Genomic DNA, 15227 nt, shown 5'->3' with positions numbered 1-15227 from the left:
TTTTTCCTCGAACATATTGAACAATTTTATATTTTTATGTGTTTGGTCTCTACACAGATAAAAGATTTGGTTTGTGACTCTAACATATTGTTTTTGGAAGAACATTAAAGAAAAACAATTTTTTTGTACAAGAGAAACTACAAATAATAGTCACAACAAGTAAACACGGAGTTATATTTAAAGATAATGAAATATAAACTATCTTTATGTCTTTACATTTTTTACTTTAATTTATCTATATTTAAACTAAGTTGTACGGACCAACTACAATGTAGCATCACTTGAGCATATCTTTATCAAAATATTTTATTTACCAATATGAAGTAAGCATAAAGAACAAATATAATAAATAATAAATGCATCAAATACTATTATATTATTTTTCCTAAATATGATTGTCTTTTTGTTTTATTGTTTTTTACTTTAGTTTAGTTATATTTAAATTAAATAGCATAATTATTATATATCACTCATTAATATTAACCATTTTTAATTTAGCAAAAGAAAAAAAAAATGATTTTTTTTTTAACAATGGTTTAAGGTACACATATTATAACTTTGACTTTTTCTTATTAAATATTACCAAAATCTAATTATTAGACAATTTTTTATTAAAATTGTAATTTTAAATTGAAAAAAAAAAAGTGTTTTTAATTAAAAATAAATTTGACACCTTAGTATTTTTATCACAATTAAGTTTTATAATGTTATCATTTAATTTTTACAATTTCATAAATTAAAACCATTACTTTTTCATTTTTTTATTTTATATAAATATATAAAAATGACTTTATTGTAAATTTAAATATTATAGGTTAACAACATATTTTAATTTAAAAATTACTCATTGTTATTTAAATTTTTTAATATGGCAATCACTCCAAAATCTTATACACTAGTTTTCAATGTTTTTTTAAAATATAAATAATATTCATAATTTTGTTTTAGTATAAATTAACATATTAATATGGAATATTGGTTAGTATTTTTTATTTTTATTTTTCCGAAAAGAAAATTTCTATCTTTTTCATTAATAAAAAATATTAATATGAAATACTCGTCGGTGGTTTTTTTGGAAATTTAAAAAAAAAAGGAAAATTCTATCTTTCTCATTAGTAAAAAATAGTACAGAGACTATTACTTTAACGCTATCCCATAAATTATTTACGACCTATAAATCTTGTTAGAGTCATTCAAATCTGAATGCATTCAACTCTCCCTTCGTTTTTCCCGTCACTGGCACACATTTGTTTTCCATCTTCTTATTTTCGGGATTCTCAATGAATCTTTTGACAAGATATTCACCTCTCTGGACGATTCATTCGCACTGGTGCGAGTTAGAACACCCTTCGAACTTTCAACGGAAGACGACCATCCAAGGGAAACCGTGCTTGCTTAGAACATGTCTCAGGTAAAGATAGCCCTCTATAGGTGTTTTTACAATTAAAAACTGTCCATGCATTTCAGGCACTAGCTTTCTGTCCGTGGATAGATGGTACTTGATTGATTTAGCTTTCTGTCCGTGGATAGATGGTACTTGATTGATTGATAGAGATAGATGGTACTTGATTGATTGATAGAGATAAGATAAGATAATTATATTTATGTTTAACTAATAGCTATAAAGTTAAATACATTGTTGACTACAATGATGTCCATAGAATGCGGTAGAATTAAACTCTCTTCTATTTCAAAATACAATGCATGAATATAAAAGGTACCATGTAAGAACATAAAAGATACAATATATGGAATGCCTTGACGGAGAAGATCAGGAGCTAATGGGTCTGAGGATCAAACCTATCTCAACTGTCTTCTATAAAAAATACAATGCATGAATATAAAAGATATCATGTAGGAACATAAAAGATATAAGGTATAGAATGCCTTGACTGAGAAAATCCAAGGGCTAATGAGTCTGAGAATCAAACCCAACATCAGAAGCAGATTGAGAGTAATTTTTAAAATCTTCTGTCTGAAATTTTTTTAAAATCTTCTGTCTGAAAGTTAAAATTCTTTGTGGGTCTCAGTCGAAGCTTGTGATACTTGTCTGGTGTTTCTTGGGCACTCTTGAACAGAGCTTTTTAGATTTTGCATGCAAACGAGGACAATTCATACGTATCTGTAAGTGGGTACATTGTTTAGCATTTCCTGATCTTTGTTTTCAAAATGGGCTCTTCTCTGTTCTTAGCTACTTCATCTTGGGATGCTGGATATGAAGATGCATATTTCAAAATTTCTCACTCCAATGCATTCATAGCCTGCAAATTCGTGAGAAGAAACCTAACACATGTGCTATTTGCTCTATAATTGAACAGAAATTGTCGCTCTAGAAGCATTATTTATTTCTTCTAGCTTTAGACAATACACTAAATGATCATTTCTTTTTTGTGGATGGTAAATGGCCATTGTAAAAAATTCTACAGTTTAAACAGCGATTCTATATGCGGAATAACTGAAAGAATCGTTTTAAAACTTAATGCCCAGGGATACGAATTACCTCCAGCCATTGGTGAAACTCTTGATGCAACTTCTTTCTGAAAACCAAGCTCCAGCTATCCAAGCAAAAGGAAAAGAATGCAGAAATTCTGAAGGCACTTCCAAGCTCTGCTATCTCAGCTAGATGGCGTAAAAAACTGAAGGGGATTGAGATGCAAGCTTGGGGACCAAACAGATGAATTTATAGCCAAGCTTCCATCAAGCTTCTGATAGCTATGTGTCAGATGTCCCACAGATCAAGGCAGAGAACTCCAGATGGAGTAATGGACCACTTCAGTAGCTCCCAACAATAAATTTATTAACTGTAGTTGATTTCCTTAATTTAAGGAAATTACTGCAGTTGGTTTCCAGAAATTAAGGAAAGACTGCAGTTTAGTTCCATAATTGAAGGCAGCAATTTGTTCAAAAATTAATGGAGCTTAACATTCTCCCACTTGGTCCATACTTCCAAACTGAATGTCTCAACTTAAAACCCATTGATAATCTGTATTAAGTAATAGATACATGAATCATGGCGATAAGTCCTCTAATGACGAGTATTATCTTCCATGTATTGCTATGTATTTATTCTTATTATAATTTATGTGACAACAATTTCTTAATGAATAAACCTTATGTTTATTCTTGGTCCTTCTTAAATGAATTTTCTCAAATCAACTTAAAGTGCACATAAATATGAGAAAAAACATCACAATAATTAAGAATTTCATTAAAATAACATTGTCCATACAATGAGAAACTACATAATGGGACCAAGTCCCATATTCAATACATGATCCTTGAATTTAAACGGTGGCATGCCCTTAGTCAAAGGATCAGCGATCATTAAGTCAGTGCTGACGTGCTCAATGACCACTTTCTTTTCTTTAACACATTCCCTTATAGCTAAATACTTAATGTCAATATGTTTATTTCGACTCCCACTTTTGTTGTTTTTAGCCATAAAAACAACAGCCGAATTATCACAATATATTCTCAATGGCTTAGATATAGAATCCATAATTCTAAGCTCAGAAATGAAACTCTTAAGCCATACACCATGTAAAGTAGCCTCAAAACAGGAGACGAACTCGACTTCCATAGTGGAAGTGGCAATCAAGGTCTGTTTGGCACTCCTCCATGATACAGCTCCACCGGCCATCATAAAAATGTATCATGATGTTGATTGGCGTGAATCAACACACCCAGCAAAGTCAGAATCTGAGTAGCCAATTACTTCCAAGTTGTCCGTCCGTCTATACATAAGCATGTAGTCTTTGGTTCCTTGAAGGTACCTCATTACTTTCTTTGCAGCTCTCCAGTGGTCTAAACCTGGATCACTCTGATATCGTCCCAACATTCCCACAACAAATGCAATGTCAGGTCTTGTGCAGACTTGAGCATACATTAGGCTTCCGACAACAGAAGCATATGGAATGTTCTTCATTTGTTCCCTTTCAAAGTCGTTCTTCGGGCATTGGTTCAAATTGAACCTATCACCCTTCACAATGGGAGCTACACTTGGTGAACAATCCTTCATCCGAAATCTCTCTAAAATTTTGTTAATATAGGTTTCCTGTGACAGACCCAAGATGCCTCGAAATCTATCTTTATGGATCTTAATGCCAATGACATAAGATGCCTCACCCATATCCTTCATATCAAAATTTTTAGAGAGGAATTGTTTCACCTCATGTAACAAACCCTTATCATTGGTTGCTAGCAAAATGGCATCCACATATAAAACAAGAAAACAAATTTTACTCCCACTAACTTTCAGGTATATACATTGATCCATAATGTTTTCTACAAAACCAAAAGAAGAAATTACATTATGGAATTTCAAATACCATTGGCGGGATGCTTGTTTTAAACCATATAATGACTTCTTGAGCTTGCAAACCAATTGCTCACCATCACTAGAGGAGAATCCTTCAGGTTGTTTCATGTAAACCTCCTCCTCTAGATCTCCATTAAGAAAAGTCGTTTTCACATCCATTTGTTGCAACTCCAAGTCAAAATGGGCTACTAATGCCATAATAATGCGCAAGGAATCTTTCTTAGATACATGAGAAAAAGTCTCCGTGTAGTCGATTCCTTCTTTCTAAGTGAATCCCTTAGCAACAAGTCTTGCCTTGTATCTCTCAATGTTGCCCAATGAGTCTTTCTTTGTCTTAAAGACCCATTTACATCCAATGGCTTTTGCACCATTAGGCAACTCAACAAGATCCCAGACTTCGTTACTCTTTATGGAATTCATCTATTCCTTCATGGCATTGTACCATAGTTCTGATTCTTTGCAACTCATGGCTTGTGAAAATGACTCAGGATCATTTTCGGCTCCAATGTTGTAGTCAGATTCTTGTAGATACACAATATAATCATTAGGAATTGCTGATCTCTTAGGTCTAGTAGATCTTCTTAATGTTGTACCATCATCTTCCTGAGAAGTATGTGGTTCAACTTGTTGTTCAAAAGTTCTTGGCAACTCTTGAACTCCTTGATCTACTGGAATATCGTCAGCAGCTTGTGGAACTTCAACAATTGGTTGTTCAACACCAGTTTGTACTTGAGGGGTGATATGAACAATAATCAATCTATCACTTGAAGTGGAAGGTTGAGATTCCGAATGATCCTTCTCAGAAACTATGTTTCTGGTTTGATCGCTCCCACTGATCAAGTCATTTTCAAGAAACTTTGCATTTCTTGATTCCACAATCCTAGTGCTGTGAGATGGACAATAAAATCTGTAACCTTTAGACCTTTCAGCATATCCAATGAAATACCCACTAATGGTCCTTGGGTCCAGCTTCTTCTCTTGTGGATTATAAATTCTCACTTCAGATGGGCATCCCCAAACGCGCATATGTCGCAAACTCGGTTTCCAACCTTTCCATAATTCAAATGGCGTTTTAGGAATCGCCTTGGTTGGAACTCGGTTTAATATATACACTGTCGTCTTAAGTGCTTCAGTCCACAATGATTTAGGAAGATTGGAGCTGCTAAACATACTCCGCACCATGTCCAATAATGTTCGATTTCTTCTTTCTGCTACACCATTCTGGTCGGGTGAACCAGGCATGGTGTATTGGGCAACAATCCCATGCTCTTGAAGAAATTTAGCAAATGGCCCAGGTGCTTGTCCATCTTCTGTGTATCTACCATAATATTCTCCACCTCTATCTCATCTCACGATCTTAATTTGCTTGCTGCATTGTTTCTCTACTTCAGCCTTAAAGATCTTAAAGGCATCTAATGCTTCGCTCTTTTTATGAAGCATGTAGAGATACATATATCGTGAGTAATCATCTATAAAGGAGATGAAGTATCTCTGACCATGTGAATCCATGTCTGGACTACATATATCAGTATGCATGATTTCTAATATGTCTGAACTCCTATTGGCACCTTTCTTTGACTTGTTGGTCTGCTTTCCCTTTATGCAGTCCACACAAGTCTCAAAATCAGTAAAATCTAGAGTATTAAGTATTCCTTCATTTATCAATCTTTTAATTCTTTCTATGGAGATATGACCTAGTCTCCGGTGCCATAATTTAGAGGAATCTTCATTAATAACACATCTTTTAGTGCCAGTGTGATCATGCATTGAATCATAAGTGACATTGTTTTGTAAATTAATGTAGTAAAGACCATTAGACAAAATACCATTCCCAACATAATCAGATTTATAGAATAGACTAAAAGATTTTTCTGAAAAGTTTAAGGAATATCCAAAAGGTACAAGCCTTGAAACTGAAATCAAGTTTCTAGAAAAACTTGGAACATAGAAGGTCTTTTCTAATTCTAAAACAAAGCCACTACTTAAAGTTAAATAACATGTTCCTATAGCTTCTATATGCGAGCCCATCTTGTTTCCTGATAAGATGCTTTACTCACTTCCCACTGGCTTCCTTAGGTTTTGCAAACCTTGCAAGGAATTCGAAATGTGAATTGTTGATCCAGAATCAATCCACCATGTGTTAATATTAGCGTTAACCATATTAGATTCATAACAAACAAACGAGATTACTTCCTTAAGTTCGGGAATGTCACAACGAATTTCAGAGAAATTTGCAGGTCGTACTACTGCATTAAAAAATCACATGCTTATGTTAAAATTGAGGCTTAATAAACTTTCATGTTTTACCAATGTAAATCATGCTAAAAAGAATTGAATCTAATGACATAAAAATTGCCTGTGGGCTAAATTTTCAATTCAAACAGATTCAATAAAACTTTATGATAAAACTTATTAATTCATAACTCCTGTGGGTAAATTATGAAATTTTATCCTAATTAATTACATAAATATAATAAAAATTCCTGTGGGATAAAATTTATTATATTCAGTGTAATTAATTACAATTTAATGTCTAAATAATCTTTATGTGATCTAATCAATCAAAATATATAATTTTATTTAATTAAAGATGCTGTGGCTATTCTCTAATTAATTAAAATTATATGGATCACTAGACATTATTTTGTTACATAAACAAAACTTAACCAAAGAGAAAAATAATGTTTACTGAAAGGAGTAAGTCAAAATGACATTTTTAATAAACTCCATATAACTATAATAATTCTCCAGCAAAATCAAAATTAAGGTTAAAGCAGTCAGCATTACCGCAAATGACTACAAATTGCATTGCAAGGCTATTGAGTTCAAAATAGAGATTCTCACAATTTAGAGTTATTTTCTTTAAGTAATACTTCAAAGGTCATCCCTATATTCATTTCCCCTAATATTTTATAAAATGAATACAAAACCTCATATTTAAACTCCAGCCTCCACAATTAAATATAACTTCAAAATAATTTATACCGATAAGAATTCAATTCTCACATAACCAATCAATTTATAATACATCATTGATTATGTGTACAACTTAATCATAATCATTTAGTTCGTAATGTTTCTTTTACGATTTTTATTTACTCTCCTTAGTCTAACTGTCCCATAATTTATTTAAGACTAATTCTTAAATTAATTACAAAATGGGCTCTAAAAAGTTATAAACTATTTCTTTAAATAATTTGCAAAAACTGCAAATTTGAAATATTCAAAACAAAAGACTAAACTATTTGAAATATTCAAATGCATAAACTATTTCTTTTAATTTGCAAACACGCATAAAACAAAAGGGGGTATTCAAGGATAGGGAAACTTTTTAATCATAATGATAGCCCAATTTGAGTTTTAGGGGGCGACAAAAATTATAGGGAGGAGCTTTGTCATTTAAAACCCCAAAACCAAAAACCAATTTCTCTTTGTATTTCGGCTGGGCTTTATTCTTGCCTATTTCTTGAACAGCCGGCCTCCAAACAATTCCAATTATAAATTATAAACGTGGTAAACAGTTTCAGCGTCTTATCTTATTCTAATCTTTTGTGAGAATGCCGAGAAAAATATTGAACCCGTATTTGGCAAACAATTTGGCCAACAAATTCAAAATATTAATGAACGCTAGCCTCAGATCCCATCCACGTAATCTCATTGGATGCTACACTCAAAATAGCTCTTATAATTTGAACTAAACATCGATTATTCGGTTTCATTCGAAAAACTTGTAATATTCAATTAATGTTTTATTGAAAAAATCAGCACAATTGAATATGTACATATAAGAAATGCACGCATAGGGTTTCTAAACAGCACAAAGCCGGAACCCTCTGCGCATATACGGAAATTGACTGTTATGCTTAATAGGCCATGCCCAAAAATAAGAATTCGTTTCTTGGCCAACACACAGCAAGGCAGAGATAAAAGGGCTTTGATACCAAATGTAAAAAATTCTATAGTTTAAACAGCGATTCTATATGCGGAATAACTGAAAGAATCGTTTTAAAACTTAATGCCCAGGGATACGAATTACCTCCAGCCATTGGTGAAACTCTTGATGCAACTTCTTTCTGAAAACCACGCTCCAGCTATCCAAGCAAAAAGAAAAGAATGCAGAAATTCTGAAGGCACTTCCAAGCTTTGCTATCTCAGCTAGATGGCGTAAAAAACTGAAGGGGATTGAGATGCAAGCTTGGGGACCAAACAGATGAATTTATAGCCAAGCTTCCATCAAGCTTCTGATAGCTATGTGTCAGATGTCCCACAGATCAAGGCAGAGAACTCCAGATGGAGTAATGGACCACTTCAGTAGCTCCCAACAATAAATTTATTAACTGCAGTTGATTTCCTTAATTTAAGGAAATTACTGCAGTTGGTTTCCAGAAATTAAGGAAAGACTGCAGTTTAGTTCCATAATTGAAGGCAGCAATATTTCAAAAATTAATGGAGCTTAACAGCCCTTTGTTAAGGAAGTGGGCTCTACTTGCTTACCGAAGGTAGGAGTGCTGCAACATGTCTTCAAAGTTCAGGGGGTCATGAATCCAGGTCTGAACCACTTGATCACAACCCACTTGAGTAGCATCGTATTATATTAGTATCATGTCCACTGATTAGTTTCAGAGGGAACCAATGAAAATGTTCCCATCAGGCTAACTCATAAGATTTCCCATCGGGCTAATTCATAAGATTTATGAAGATTTGCAGGCTGCTCTGAGTTGCATCCTGGTGTGTATTACAAAAACCAGATGTTCTTTATTCAAGCCAATTCAAGCCTTTTGATTAAAAACCAGATGTTCTTAATTCAAGCCAATTCAAGCCTTTTGATTTTTAGATTAGGCGAAATTTAACAGCTGTTATTGTGGGGTTCGATTCTTGATCAGGGCATTACTTCCATACAGAAATCTATGTACAAGCTTACTTAGTTCACCCATAGTCATTTCCTGGATGGGTAGGGTATGCTCTTTTTTCAGGGAACGCAGAGGGGTTGCATATCTCCCCATCCACGTTGAGAACATGGCTTCCTAATAAGCATGGTGCTATGTTTGACGTCCTTTGAGCTTCCCGAGCTCAAAATAAAGAAACCAGTGTATGTATTATGTACTATCAGTTCACCTTTGCAGGTCTTGAATCTGTCTGAAGTCTATAGCCTGAACCAAGTCTTTTTCTATCAGTATGAATCTCACTGAAAGGTTCTAACAATCTAAAGTAAATCTTTCACAATCTGAATTAATCAGATGATTTGGAGCTTCTGATTGGCCAAAATATAAGGACAGCAAGCTACATATTTCGACAGAAATCAGCAACTGTAGCATCATTAATAATATAGAGGTTTGTTTGGACTAGAAGGACTTTTTTGGTTATTTTCAATGTCTTCTAACACTAAGTACAGTGAATTTGGACCAGAAGGACTTTTTTTTTGGTTATTTTCAATGGATTCTAACACTAAGTTAGGTGAATTTGGACGAGAAGGATTTTTTTTTTTTTTTTGTGGTTATTTTCAATGGATTCTAACACTAAGTTAGGGGAACCTTTGATGGTTATAATGAAAAGTTTGTTGTCTTCAATTAGGGGATTTGATTGAAAAGATGTGTTTTGTGTAAAAATTTTGTAGATTCAAATGGCTAATTGTAATTTACTAAAACAATACACTTGAATCTACTCCACTCATTAGCGGAAACAATTAAACAATCACAAAACATACAAGAGAAAGAATTCAATCAAAACATTACACAATGATTTCGTGGGGAAAGCCACAGCTAAAAACCCCTGCTATCTGTATATTGCATTAGTAAAAAAATATGAGAAAATTACAATGCTTTGCTCAAGCCTAAGCAACCTTTGTGTTATCTCTATCTGTCTCACAGCGTCCTAGACAAGCCCAAGTAATACTAACCAAATTTTGGGTTGCCCAAGTCCCTATTTCCTTGGGAATTAGTACCCTATTAATTAGGGAAATTCCTCAATATGAATTGAGCAATCCTCATAGGCCTTCCACTGACTGCATGTACCACCCATACAATTCGGATGATTATACAATTGATAGTACAGTGTCTTTGAACTCCAATCTCAACTGGATAACTCCCAGGTCTGACATGCATGAGTTATTTATGAGTAAATCATCACCCCAATGTCTGACTTCTTACTAGTTTAACTGATTTTAACTCAATTAAACCGAATTAATTAATTACAACTCAAAATAAACTCAACCAAGGCTCCTATAATGTAGGAGACGCTCTACATTACTCAAATTAGGCCCTCAACTCGAATTAACTGAGCGAACTAAGTCAATTTAGCTTAGTTAACTCATACAAGTTGTTTTATGATATGGAATTACAATTTTAATTCAAGAACAAAATTAAATTAAAATATTCTTGTTGCATTATGATATGGAATTACAATTTTAATTCAAGAACAAAATTAAATTAAAATATTCTTGTTGCATTTTCAACACTTTGTTGTGTGGGAGAAGAGTGTGAGATCTATGTCATCAGAGTTATGCGAAGTATATTTTTTATGCGTTGCTTTGAATTGATTCAGTGTGGTGGGTGTTTTCTTTCTGCGTTGAGGATGATGGTGAAGCTGAGTCGGTGCGCTGTCAAGGCTTTGTCCTAGCTGACTCCCTATATTTCATTCTGCCTCCTTTGCATCTACCATATGATAGCCAACAAAACCACTCCATCAAACAATGGCTTGGCTCCTCCCCAAAAGGAAGGAGGTTCTTCGGTGAGGGAATATACAATGAAGGGCTGTAACTTGTACATAAGAAATGCCTTTTTTTTTAATTTGTTTCTAATACGATGAAACCTGCCATCCCATCCTTCTGCATTGAGAAACCAGTCTCTGCCACCGTGGTCAAGGTGGAAGAAGGTTATTATTGTGCTAATGGAATGATACGTAGGTTTAACGAAATATGGCCAAAGTTGAGAGATCCCTAGGTCACTTGCATACAATTGACATTTTTTCATTTATACAATAGATGTAACATTGTTGGACAAGGGGTTATGTTAGGGCACAACAATTTGTACTATACTAACTGTTAATATTTTAGCTAATTATTATGTTCAAAGTGATTCTTTCTTTTTATATTGTAAAACTTGAAAGTGAGCATGCTTCTTACGGCTTCAATTATGTTGCTCGTCTATGATCCTATTTTTCGTCTTTTCATGAAAAATATTTTTTAACTTGTAATGCTATAAAAGAAGTTACAAAATTTGAGAAAAATGATATGTCACCAAAAGACTATTTATAAAAAATAAAATTCTTTTTGTTATATGTTCAAACTTGGTATCAAGAATAAAGAATGAAACATCTATGTTACTTGCTCATATGCACATAAACAAAGATTCCATGGCCCAATGGACCAGGCATGCTAGACCATAAGTCTAGCAGGGCATGTGTTCCCCTCCCTTTCTCTTTGTTCTTCTTCTTTTTTTCAATTTTTTTATCCCCACAGGGGAATTGTATAATTTAATGCTAGAATGATGAGCTTATGTAATGGGCTTAGGCCTTTGGGACTTGTTGCTGCCTTGCTTACACACTTAATTTAATGTGGGAAAAATCTTCAACCCCACTAAGTGTGGCCTGTTATTTTTTGTAGCATTGGATGTGTTCTAGCCACAAAATTTGGTGGAGAGAATAAAATACATGAGATCTCCAAAACCAAGAAATCGTGTTTGGAAATTCCGCCTAGAAGTGTCTCAATTAGATTATTAACCAATTTATAAATATTTCCTGAGTCTAAACCTAGGGAATATGGTTAATTAATCAGTATTAATTGAGATCTAAGTCACCTGACACGGGGATTCGGGACACGTAGGATTCGGGATTCGTGGTGTCGGATTCGGGACACGTTGACCCCCCGGAACAGGACACGTTAGGACACATTATATATTATTTTATTAAAATATATATATATATATATATATATATATATATATATATATATATATATATATATTATCATATTTCTTACACAAAATTTATTGATTTCAAACATAGATCTTGATTCTTCATCTATAGCTATGCCTATACTAATTAGCATGCATAGTACATACAAAATTCAAATAAATGTCAGTGGTACTGGTCACATAAATGATAAATTTAAATCATGATTCATAATTCATAACTGAAAGACAACTTACAACTACAAGATAGTAAGATAAACACACTGACAACTGTAGTTTTCTCATTAAGTCATCAAATCAAAATATGTTACATAGGTAGTGTTGGTGCAATGCCAATGGCAAATAGAAATAGAAAATATAAAACAACTATAGGTATACAAGCCTCAAGGCATCAATCAGCATCAGAATCAGCATCACTATACCCATCATCATGGTCCCCACTGCTCTCCTCTGCATCCTCCTCCTCCCCTGTATCCATAGTCGCCTCTGCATCTGCTGGTCTGGAGGTTGACCCCTCTAAGTCATCAAATCTAATAGGCTCAAGCACTGGATCACTGAGATCCATGTTGGCCAATGCCAACTCAACAGTGGTATCCAGACCTATATCATCAGGAAAGACATCCCACATATTTGTCTTTCCCCTCAACCACTCTTCCGTCTGCCTGTAAATAAGACGAAGGTTGGTGTGCACATACACCATTGTCTCTGCCCTGGACTGCTCAAGCCTGCTCTTCTTCACATTATGCAAATTCCCATATGTGCTCCAATTCCTCTTGCAACAAGAGGCTGAAGTCACCTGAGAGAGGAGCCTCATGGCTAACTGCTAAAGAGGAGGGCTTGTTGCCCCATGATTTGCCCACCAAGAATAGGGCTTCTTAACCCCCCTGTCTCTAATCACATCATAACCTCCAAATCGACCAGTGCCAGTGGAAAACTCTACAAAGGCATCCTCCACCTCAGCAAGCAATGCACTATCCTGATAAATCCGCCTCAATGCCTCTTTCCTCCCCTGTGAGATTTCACCATCCATGTGAGGAGGGAATCTGCAGGAAGGTCCACCATTCAGCCACTCATGGTTGTAGTATTTGGGGTTCAATGAGTGAGCCAAACAATGTAAAGGTGTACAATTCTTGTCCCATCTGCGGATAAGAATATCATGTATGGTATCGCAGAAGGCCTCTGGTGATGTCTCATACTGGGGGCACTCACTCTGTAGAATAATGCTCCTCACAGACTCAATCATGGAATCCCATCCCTCATAAACCTCTCCTAGGATGGGTTTGTCTGTATCTGCAACTCGAAGCAAAGAGATGATAGGGTCCATGATCCGAATAATTAGATCTACCCTCTCCCACCAAGCATCATCTAGTACCGTGTCCTTCACTCTTTTAGAGGCTGTCTGATCTGTCTTTCTCCAAAAAGACCAAAAATCAGAGATAACCATGGACCCAAGAGCAGTCTTGACCTCCCTCAACCTCTTCAGCATCATGAATGAAGATGCAAACCGTGTATTAGCAATCTTCAACAATGATAGATTGTTGTACTCCTTTTAGATAGTGAGGGCATTTGTATGATTTTGCACAAAGTTACGGATATATCTTGCATCCTCAATAATGCTTCCAATCCAAAGCACATCAGAAGCAATGGATTTCAGTGCTAAGTTCAATGAATGGACAATGCAAGGTGTCCAAAACACTTGTGGATATTTAGCTTCCACAATCATGCCAGCCGCCTTGCAAACAGGTGCATTATCTGTAATGATTTGCACACAAGATTCAACACCTACATCTTCAACAACTTTAATAAATAACTCACCCATAAATTGTGCATCCTTGTATTCGCCAAGTGTATCCATTGCTTTCAGGAAAACTGGACCATTCAAGGAAGACACCATGAAGTTGATGATTGGGTGTCGTGCTGGATCTATCCATCCATCAGAAACAATGCTAACCCCAGATGTTGGCCATGATGCCATAATAGGCTCAAGCATTTTTTGCACCTCTTTTTTTGCCTTCGTCAACAATGTGGTTCTCAGCTTCTCTGATCCAGGAGGCACATACCCTGCTGGAGCCCCTTGAGTTAGAGCTTGGCACATCTCAACAAATAAAGGTGAAAGTGCAACATTAAATGAGATGAAGTTTTGATAGAAGAAGAAGGCAATGGTGAGATCAAGCTCTTCCCATCTCTCTTTTTGGAAAATCCTGTCCATTGGACCAAGTGATCTTCTTTTTAATGCTTGTCCCCCAGTAGAAGTAAAACTCTCAAATGGAAATTTGGTGGTGGCTTTCCTCAAAAATGGAAGGGGGTCTTCATTCTTGCCCTTGGGTGTTTTTGATTTTGAAGCCAATGCCACATGTTCCATACCAACATTGGCCTCCTTTTCCAATTCTTTTCTCTTTTGTGAAGTAATAGCTCTACAAGATCCAATCCCACAACCAGGTATAGCCAACAAATGTGATTTCACACGGTAATATGTGCTTTTGAAAAAAATGTTACAAAAGTTGCATTTCCATTGCACATTTCCTCCTCCCTTTCCCTTGTTGTTTGGCCCATCCTCTCTTGTGACATATTTCCACAATGGATATTTATCATTGTCTTTAAGTCCTCTTCCCTCAACATTACTTGCAGCAGACTCTGATGATATTGGGGGAGGAAGGGCATCTCTACCCATGACATTCTTTCCCTTCCTTTGCCCCCTAACTGCTGCCTTTGATTGAGCCATGAAAACTGTTACCTCAACCTGTAAAAAAAATGAACAAACTGCTGTAAAAATTTAAAAATGCAAAAAAAATGAACAAGAATCAACACTAATTTGAATTGTAATTTGTTACCATTACCAATTTATTGCATAGATGATGTGCAACTGAGTTTTCAGTGGCACATTTCATCAAACAGTTTATAAACACACTGCTGTAGGTGCTCTTCTTGTATTTATTTCAAATTTCAATGTATTACACTGACAACACTTAATGAAAACATAGAAAAAAATTGCAAGCACATAA

At 35.0% G+C, this 15227-nt stretch overlaps 1 pseudogene across 1 annotated transcript in view; it reads left to right on the top strand.

The window, feature by feature from the left end:
* The first annotated feature begins 1158 nt into the window (after nt 1-1158).
* Nucleotides 1159-15227, top strand: part of LOC149148968 (protein NRT1/ PTR FAMILY 8.1-like) — a 40705-nt pseudogene continuing 26636 nt past the window's right edge. The window contains exon 1 of the transcript XR_016262271.1: nt 1159-1411. The product of XR_016262271.1 is annotated as a protein NRT1/ PTR FAMILY 8.1-like (transcript). The remainder of the gene's footprint in view (nt 1412-15227) is intronic.

Source organism: Pinus tabuliformis, chromosome 9 (genome assembly GCF_031772625.1).
Source record: "Pinus tabuliformis cultivar Carrire ecotype Pingquan chromosome 9, CPIR1, whole genome shotgun sequence".
NCBI classification, from domain to species: domain Eukaryota; kingdom Viridiplantae; phylum Streptophyta; class Pinopsida; order Pinales; family Pinaceae; genus Pinus; species Pinus tabuliformis.
Note: the sequence above shows the minus strand (reverse complement) of the source record. Positions and strands in the feature narration are given on the sequence as shown.